Source organism: Sphaeramia orbicularis, chromosome 24, assembly GCF_902148855.1.
Source record: "Sphaeramia orbicularis chromosome 24, fSphaOr1.1, whole genome shotgun sequence".
Classification (NCBI taxonomy): Eukaryota; Metazoa; Chordata; class Actinopteri; order Kurtiformes; family Apogonidae; genus Sphaeramia; species Sphaeramia orbicularis.
In genome coordinates, this window is record NC_043979.1 from 9,178,862 (window position 1) to 9,188,014 (window position 9,153).

Consider the following 9,153-nt stretch of genomic DNA (forward strand, 5'->3'; position numbering starts at 1 on the left):
ATGATATTTTACAGTACCGTTGGTGTTGGCTGCTGCCTTATCAGTACAGACAGCTGCCTGTCAGCCAGCTGAGCCCATAAGAGAAAAAAAAAAAAAAAAAAAAAGAAAAAAAAAAAATTCTCAGAAGAGCTGATTCTGTACTTTGTGAAGTTTTACAACCAGACTGAAAAGTCTCTAGAATACAATGCAACTTCAGAAAAGCCCGTAGTTGAGTATAAACTATCTTTTGCAGAACTTTTGAGAGAAAAGGCAGTTTGGAAATGGAACTGTAATTTGAACACACTGAGGGATCTAGATCCAGTTTTTTAACCAGTGCTTGAATTACAGCATGTTTAGAGTTTCGCTGAACTATACTAGAGGCCAAACTGCTGTTGATGACAATGTGAACAGATGGACCTACAGTAGGAAATACCTTCTTAAGAAATCGGGGAGGGATGGCATCATCTGAAGAACCTGAAAGCTTCAGAAGACCAACAGTGTCTTTTAAAAGGCACAAAATCACAGGCTCAAACTGATCAAAGACAGTAGAGCAGGTGACAGGGACTGAAGGATCACAACGAGGTGGTGAGATCTGAGCCCTGGTGAGAGTAACTTTGTCACTAAAATAATGAAGAAAGGTTTCACATGCAACAGGGGAGGCCTCCATAAAGTGCAGGGCTTTAGGATCAGAGTTAATAGTCTCAAATAAAACACGAGGCTTGTTATAGTTTAACACAATAATATCCGACAAGTGTTTTCTCTTAGCATTTTTCATGGCTATTTGATAATGATGCCTAATGCTGCTGAAAAGATGACAAACTGCATTTTCCCTCAATTATTTACGTGTATTGATAGGATTAGTGGATCAGCAGTTATTAAACATTTAAATTTGTAGATACTTTTGGGTCGTTAAGGCCTAACTTTGTTTTGCAAACAGAGAGGAGAGTTGTCCTTCAGAAACTAAACCGAGCCAATTGATCAGAAGCACTGTCTTCAGTACACAATGTTTGCAGTTAAACACATTTCAAATACAACTATTTTTGGCTTGCCATTGATGGAATAATTTGTTCATTCATTCATTCATTCATCTTCTGAACCGCTTTTAGTTCAGTCCGACAGTCGTTGTGTTTTTGTTTTTTCTTTTTATTCTCTTTTTGTCTGATTCATATTTTCTGTTTGGATCTCTATTTTTTTCAAATGTTTCTTGTTGCTTTGATCTCTATTTATTTACTTAATTTAACTTATGTATTTATTGATAATTCCTATCCCTGAGTGTTAATTTTCTTTTAACTTGTGTTATATTCTCTGCCTTTCTTATTCTGTAGCCCATGTTCTACCCTGACTTTTTAAATGTTATTACTACCTTTGTCTGTAAAGCACTTTGGGTCAATATCTGTTGTTTTCAAATGTGCTATATAAATAATCTGACTTGACTTAAGAGTAAGTTGTTAAAAATTCTTAAAAATATGTATGCAATGAAAAACTGATATATTAATTACAACAGTGTTGTTTGTTACCATTGGTCAAATGTTTCTGTCTGATAGTTTGCTTTGAACCTAAAGTGGAAAAATTCCAGACACAAACAGTACATAATTACCTGATGACAATGCCTTTGGGAGAGGCACAGCTCTTTGGAGCCTCAGAGCAGCTCAGGGACACAGAAACTAGTCATACACACCTCTAATAGGACGTCAAGGTGTCAGGTTACATGATACACCATCAAGTGTAAGCACACAATGAAGGGCACATATTGTAAGGATTTTTTAAAACTCTAAATTAAGGACCAGTATCAGTAACTCTTGGATATTCATGGAACAGATGCATGCAGTGAACAACTTGATCATGCATTTATAGCACATTAAAAAGAATGGTATAAAAGCTTTAGAAACCGGTTTTATATTACTCAACATATGTCATTACAGGTCACAAAATATAGTGGTGTTAGTTACATTCTGTACTGAAAAATGCCCTAGGTAAAATGATATCAAACATGACTCCACGCAAACAAAGTTCAAACAGGCTACAGGCTCTGTGTAGTCAAAGACCAGTATCCACTTCTCCCATTTAACCTAGACACCAGAGCAACACCCCTTGATGCAGATAAGTGGGTAAATGAGTGTGCAAAATTTTTGGCCTTAGCAATTAACCCTATCCCGACTAAGGCATTTTCTTTACATTTCTCTCACTTGTTGTTCTTGTGTATTAATGTTTACAAAACCTCAGCTCTGTAAGGCATCATCAAATAATTCACAACCTTTTTCTCATGACAACCTAGGTTTCCAGAATATTCATGCTGTTGTGGCTATATGATCAGAAAAAAAAAAGAAAAACAAACCCCTGGCCCCCTGCCTGATGCATCCCTACTGCGCACACACACACACACACACACACACACACACACACACACACACACACACACACACACAATGAAAATTAATTCCACACATTTATTGAAAACACACAGAAAATTATTCTAAACAGATTTTTAGATAACACAAAACTGTTCTTTGGGGTCTTGGGAATTAGGGGGAAAGAAAAAGGGCTCTAATATACAAAACACATTATTTACACAATTTACAAAAATCGTGCACTTGTTTTTTTTTTACATAGGAGCATCACCAGTCACTTTAACACAGAGATTCCAGAAAAAAGGCGAGATGATGATCCCACCTTTTTCCACTATTGACCAATTTACACAGCCAAGCCAAAAGACTAACAGACGTGAGACAGGCTGAACTTTTACACAGCAAATCTGCATTCCAGAATCAAAGGGTGTGGTGATGCAGCGCAGCATATAGTGTGACGCATCACTTCTGTGCTGGAAATACCCCAAGCATAGCGGTGTTGCTAACCTCTTCAGAGTCAGCTCATCTTTCATCATTCCACAAATGTTAGCATGGTTAGAGTCCTCCATCTGAAGTGCCAACAGCTGACGGATCTCAGCGTCTCCCCAGCTTGACATCTTTCTGGTCGTATTGACATGTTTGTTTAATGTACACAGCCCGTGCTCATTATTGAATCCCCTTGGGTGCCAAGACTTGATGCCACAGGTGAAAATGGCATGTAGCCACAGCACCAGTGGCATGTATCCACAGCGCCTGTGGCACATACAATAGCTACAGCATCCCTGGCATGAAGCCATGCCAGTGCCTCCATATAAAATTAAAAGGAAAGTTTTGAAAATGTTTTGGTTTCTCATCCATATTTTCTTTGGGATTGTGCCTGGTGTACTGAGTGCTTTACTGGATATTGTGCTTGGAGTACTGAATATGGGATACAAGGTTTTGTGCATTCTCCAGTATTTAATTGGATCCTCTGCTCAGTCCAGAGGAGCAGCAGCTAGATATCACTGAACCTCAATTACAGCATCTGCAGTTGTATTTTTGAATTTCGCATCTTCTCCACTCAGATCACAGCTGGCATGATTGTTTTGATTCTCCAACCGCTAGGCAAACAGGGAGTTTGGTTAAACAGTAGTCTGGGCACTGAAACAAATAAATGTGTCTCTGTCCATTTTTTATACTGCCTGGTCACCAGTCACCAGTCACCAGTGCTTAAGCAACATCGGACTACAGTTTAACACCAGAATCACAAGTACTTTCACACATACTTTTAAACAAAAGCAAAGCTAAAGCAAAGGTGCAGAGCTTGATTGCTAACTCAACAAAGGAAGCAACTACATAAACCTCCGCAACCATCTGTCTTCCTCTCAAATGTAAGATCTCTGGTTAGTGAAATGGATGAGCTGCGATCATGAATAGCCTGCAACAGCACCATTTGAGAATGTTGTCTGTTGATTGTAATGGAATCCTCGCTGCACCCAGACATCCCCGATGCTACAGTGGGGCTCAAAGGCCTCAGGATTCACCACCTCATGTGGAGCAAGAGCTCTGGTGAGAGCAAATGGGGAGGTCTTTGTGTCTATGTGCTTGAGGACTGGTGCACTAACAGCAAAGAAATAGACAGCCATTGCTCACAGGACTTAGAGGCCATTTTTGTCCAATGCAAGACCATTCTATCATGGCAGCTAACTGTAATCATAAGCCCCTTTTACACAGCACTTCTTTTCCAGGATTATTTCACCTTTATTCCAGAACGATGTCTGTGTAAACAAAATGGTGGGATCATTTGGTCCCACCTTTGTCATGGCTGTGTAACGCCTCTAGAAGTAGTAACAGGCACCCACAACCGGGGTGCCATTGTGACCTGTCTGTCTGGATAGCCAGGGGGGAACGTGAAGACAGGAATCCCCTGGCCATCCAGGCGGACGAGTCACAATGACACACCGGTTGTGGGTGCAGGGACCTGTGGTCTGAGGCTCCATCTGTTTGTTGGCGCAACTAGATTTAATGATTTCCACAAAGAGTTTGCTGCACTATAAAAAAACTCAGCAAATTAAGTTAAGATGGGCTAAAATTGACCGAGTAACTGACCAAAAGAACTGACTGAAAGAGTCTACTGTGATGTTCACATGTAGGATCAAATTAAGCACTGTTGGGATTTCCTCTCCTTAAATTTAGGAACAGCATGATCTGATAAATGTCTGGTATAAACATTTCTAGGAGGAAGGAAATCATTGAATAATATAAATTCTAAAGTTATTAGACACTGGTTAGAGAGGAGAGGATTTTGTGGAAAGACTATTAAGTCTTCAAGTTCCACACCATAAACCAGGACTACAGAACTGAGTGGGTTCAGGTACACATTGACTGAAGCCAATTGAGTCTAATAATGACATAAATGCATTACTGGGGGAGTCACTTCCATATCACTATATGGATATTGAAGTCACCTACAACAATAATTGCAGTATTTGCTCATTTTTATGGACTAGATTGGCTAAGAAATCAATGAACTCAAAAAAGAATTGGACCAGGAGCACGATACACTTTGACCAATAAAATAGGTTGGGTGAGCCAGACTAAATATATAGCTTTCAAATGAATTAAAATGTGGCTTAGGTTTTGGATTTAGTTGTAGAACTAAATAAAAAATGGGTTTGACTAAATGAATAAATAAATAACAATGGCTGTGACTCCCGCACCTCAGAGTCTCCAGGAAAATGATTATTAAGATGACTAGGGGGAGTAACTTAATTTAGTTCACATAATTCTCACAAAGAGTTTCTGTTAGACAGAATAAATCTCTATGTGAATCTGATATATCATTTATTGGTACAGTTTGGATAATGAAGATCTAATGTTCAGGCAGTCATATTTTATTTTCTTGTGTTTTTGGACTGTTGGAGTAGTGGTGTTGAATTTTATTACATTTTTGTGTACAGCTCTTTTTCTCTTTACTTCAAATTCACTTTAGATGGTCAGGGGACAGACAGTCTCTATGGGGTTTACAGTAGGTAACTGCTCTGGAAGCGCAGAGAAGCAGGTAAAACTGCAACCTTGAATGATAACATACACACACCTGCTCAAGGTCAGTACTTTGAATAAAGCCCAGTTGGTTCTGAATGACCCCAGCCACCATCAGTGGTTGGAGTTCACCCTGCTTCAGTCTGCTCGCAGATTTGCCCTACCATGTAGCCAGACCAATAGCAGGATGAAATTGGCAAGCTGCTGATGAGTGGTCACAGCAACTCGGTTTCTGCCTCCTCATCCATTCGCAACAACTCTGTAAAGAACAAAACAAAGAAACCGTGCTTGAATTTTACATGTTCTCCCCAATGTGGACCATAACCCTCTCTGCTGTAACATGGTTAACTAATATAAGATAAGATATGCCTTTATTAGTCACACAAGGGGAAATTCCAGGTTTATAGCAAGTGCAAAAGTACACAAGAGAAAAAGAAGCGCAAAATCAAAATAAAGACAAATCAAAAAAGCTATGTACAATTTCCAGCTGTGCACATGCTTATCATGCCACAGGTTGGATAGGGAAATGGTTTATTGCACTGATTGCATGGTTTATTGCACTGAATTATTTGGAGCAGGTTCTGTTGTGACACATGACAGTTACCGGAAGGAAAGACCTGCGATACTTCTCCTGGGGTGGGAGTCTTTGTCCATCATGGGGGACAGCTTGGCTGTCAAACTCCTCTTCCCCACCTCCTCCACAGATTCCAGAGGGCATCCCAGGACAGAGTTGGCCTTCTTATTCAGTTTGTCCCACCTCTTCTTGTCAGCTGCTGTGTAAACTACAGTGGTGTTATCAGTCCAATCCAGTTTATGGTTCAGATGAACACCCAGGTACTTATAAGATGTTAGCATCTCAATGTCCCTTCCTAACTACTCAGTTCAGTTCTGCCTTTTATGAACCCATGAGGAAACATTGTTTTGGAGACAACAACACACGCATTACGGAAATGTTATTTTTAGATTGTTGTTAGCATACCACTATGTTTTAACGTCCGTAACATTTGTAGCTTGCTTTAATCTCCAAAGTCAACTTGTTGTGAGCTATTAACCATGCATTTGAGAAACAAAACTTACCAGTATCATTTGCAGTTGTTTGAAAAATGGACTCCTCTACAAATGAAAGCAGAAAGTCTGTGGCTGCTGTGGCCGAGTTCAGTGCACTGACGGTCTGATTCTCCGGCCTGTCCCCTAAAACCGAGTCCAGCTGGTCGAAATTCTGGATTTTTTGCAGCTACGGTTGCATCCAAGCTGTCTTTTGAGGTCCCTGAAGTCCTTCCTCAACTTTTTTAGCTTGTTTAGAAGCTGGTCCAGGGTCCGGTTGTAGCTGGCAGCTGCCATCTCTCTCTCTTGAACACTGGCTTTGTTTGAGAAGCTCCCTCAAACTTGTCTTGGATTTCGGACTTGGATTTGGACTTGGATTTCCTTAGTCCACTGCTGTTTGGTTTTGGGATCCATGATTCTTTCTCTAAAAACTAAACTAAAAACCTGCTGGTTGTATTTTTTAAAATGGCGATTCATAGCTTTCACCATTCCTGTTTTATTCTGTAACCCCTGTCCACCCACATCATCGGCTCTTAGCTCTGGCCCCTGTTAAGCCTAGCTCAAAGTTGGTGCTAGCCTTGAACCTGTTTGGAACCACGTTGGAACTAGTTTGGCCGGTTCTTTGGTGGTGGAAAAACAAAGAACCAATGTGAAGTCAGGCACTGACTCCAAACTAGCCCTGGAACCTGTTTGGTATCTGAATCCGAACCAGCGCTGTTAGCTCATCCATCTTATTCACCAACAGTGTTGGGAGGAACGAGTCACAAAAGTAATGCATTATAGTAACAGTTTACTTTTTGGTGCTTTTGTAAGAAGCTAGTTAGCATGAACCCTGTGATCAGCAATGACAAGTTAAGTGTTAATGTGTTCTTTCGGTCTCATTTTTATAAATTTAATTTTGACTTGAATTGATCACAAAAAAAGAATAACTCAGTGCTGAGGATCCACACACCAAACAGGAAATGGATCCAGACATACCAATGCACATCACTTTTATAATCCTTGTAAAGTGATCCCCCAAATAATGGGCTGACCCTATACTAAGTGGGTTGGGTCACCAACAATGGACTATTGTTATCTAACTCTTAAATCAAGCAGACGTTTAACCCTATACTGACAGTGCTTTTACATCTTATCTCCTGTGGTTTACACTCCTATGTGGGCATATGTATTTAAGTGTGCTTAAGGTAAAACCTAAGTCCTGTGTTCATAAATCTGTCACCTTGGTATGTTGACCAAGATGTGACCCATACTATCTTAAGAACTTTATCTCTAACCAGTGAAACAAAGGAATCCTAACTACTACTGACTAATATGTGATTAAACTTAAGACTTCAGCTATCTAAATTAAAATAAAATTTCATAAGCTAATGTTTCTATGACAAGTTAGAATTCTTTATCAATTGCAGATTTATCTACTGGTGTCCTCGGCGCCGCACCCCCTGTTTGAAAATGTAAAATACTGAAAAAAAAATGGGCACACACCGTTTATGATGAGAGTCTGTACGTCACTCAAAAGTAATACAGAAGTCATGTAACGCATTACAATTCTGAGACAGTAATATTGTAAGGTAAAGAATTACTTTTAAAAAAAACAGTAACAAGTAATCCGTAATGTATAACGGTTTGGAAGTAAATTGCACAACTCTGTTCACTGGTGACCAAACATTTCCCATTATAATAGAAAGGAGACACGGCTTATACATCCTCCTCTCCACAAGCCTCCTCTGTCTCACCTTCTTTCTCTTCTGCCCTCCACCTCTGTATCCTCAGTATTGCATCCTGATTTTCTCCAGCCAGTAGGTCCGTAGCCAACATGCCAGCTGGCCTGAGAGCAATCAGCTGATCCCTGGAGTACACTATCTGTTCAGTGTGGAGTTGTTGCACCATGGCCCCATTTCTTAATGAGAGAAATAATCCTGCAGCAATAAAAAGGATAAAAATTCTCTCAACCCACATGTTTAAGAAGACAGATACTTAAAACACAATTGCAACTAAATACTAAAATACAGACAAAGAAAGTAAGTAAGATCGAGCCTTCACTGCAGCTGCCCCCACCCTTTGGAACTCACTCCTGCAAAAGCAGAACTTGGACTCAATACAAAACTTCAAATCCCTAAAAACTCACCTGTTCAAACTTGTATTTTCTTGAGCCCCTTTGTTCTCTTTGTTTTGTTTGGAAAGCGTCTTTGAGTGTCCAAAAAAGTGCTATATAAGTGTGATGTATTATTATTATTATTATTATTATTATTATTAATAATAATAATAATAATAATAATAATAATAATAATAATAATAATAATAGTAAGTTTAAAAGTATATGAAAAGGCAGGAGCGACTGAAACAGGCTGCATGCCGGTTGATGCATGTACACAATCAAGCTATCAAATTAATTAAAATAACATTTGTTTCCATTTAACGCAATTTAATACATATTTTTTTAACTGTTCAACTTGAAGTCTTCAGTCATTTTAATCTTAGGAAGAAAGTATACATGGCGACCTCACAGAAACACATTCACAGTATAATTTTATGTATAATATTGGTCATATGCGCATAATGTCACCCCATTTGAATACAATATGCTAATGAGCTCAGAATCATACATATAATCCAAAGCATCAAGGGCTCCTGTCCTCTGTGTGCACTGTTACTAATATCTGTCTCTACTGGTTCAACAGATGCTGCATTGGTATAATTCCCTTTATACTTGGTAGGATGTTTTTGTAAATACGGTGATTTCTGTACTGTTCATCATTTCTGT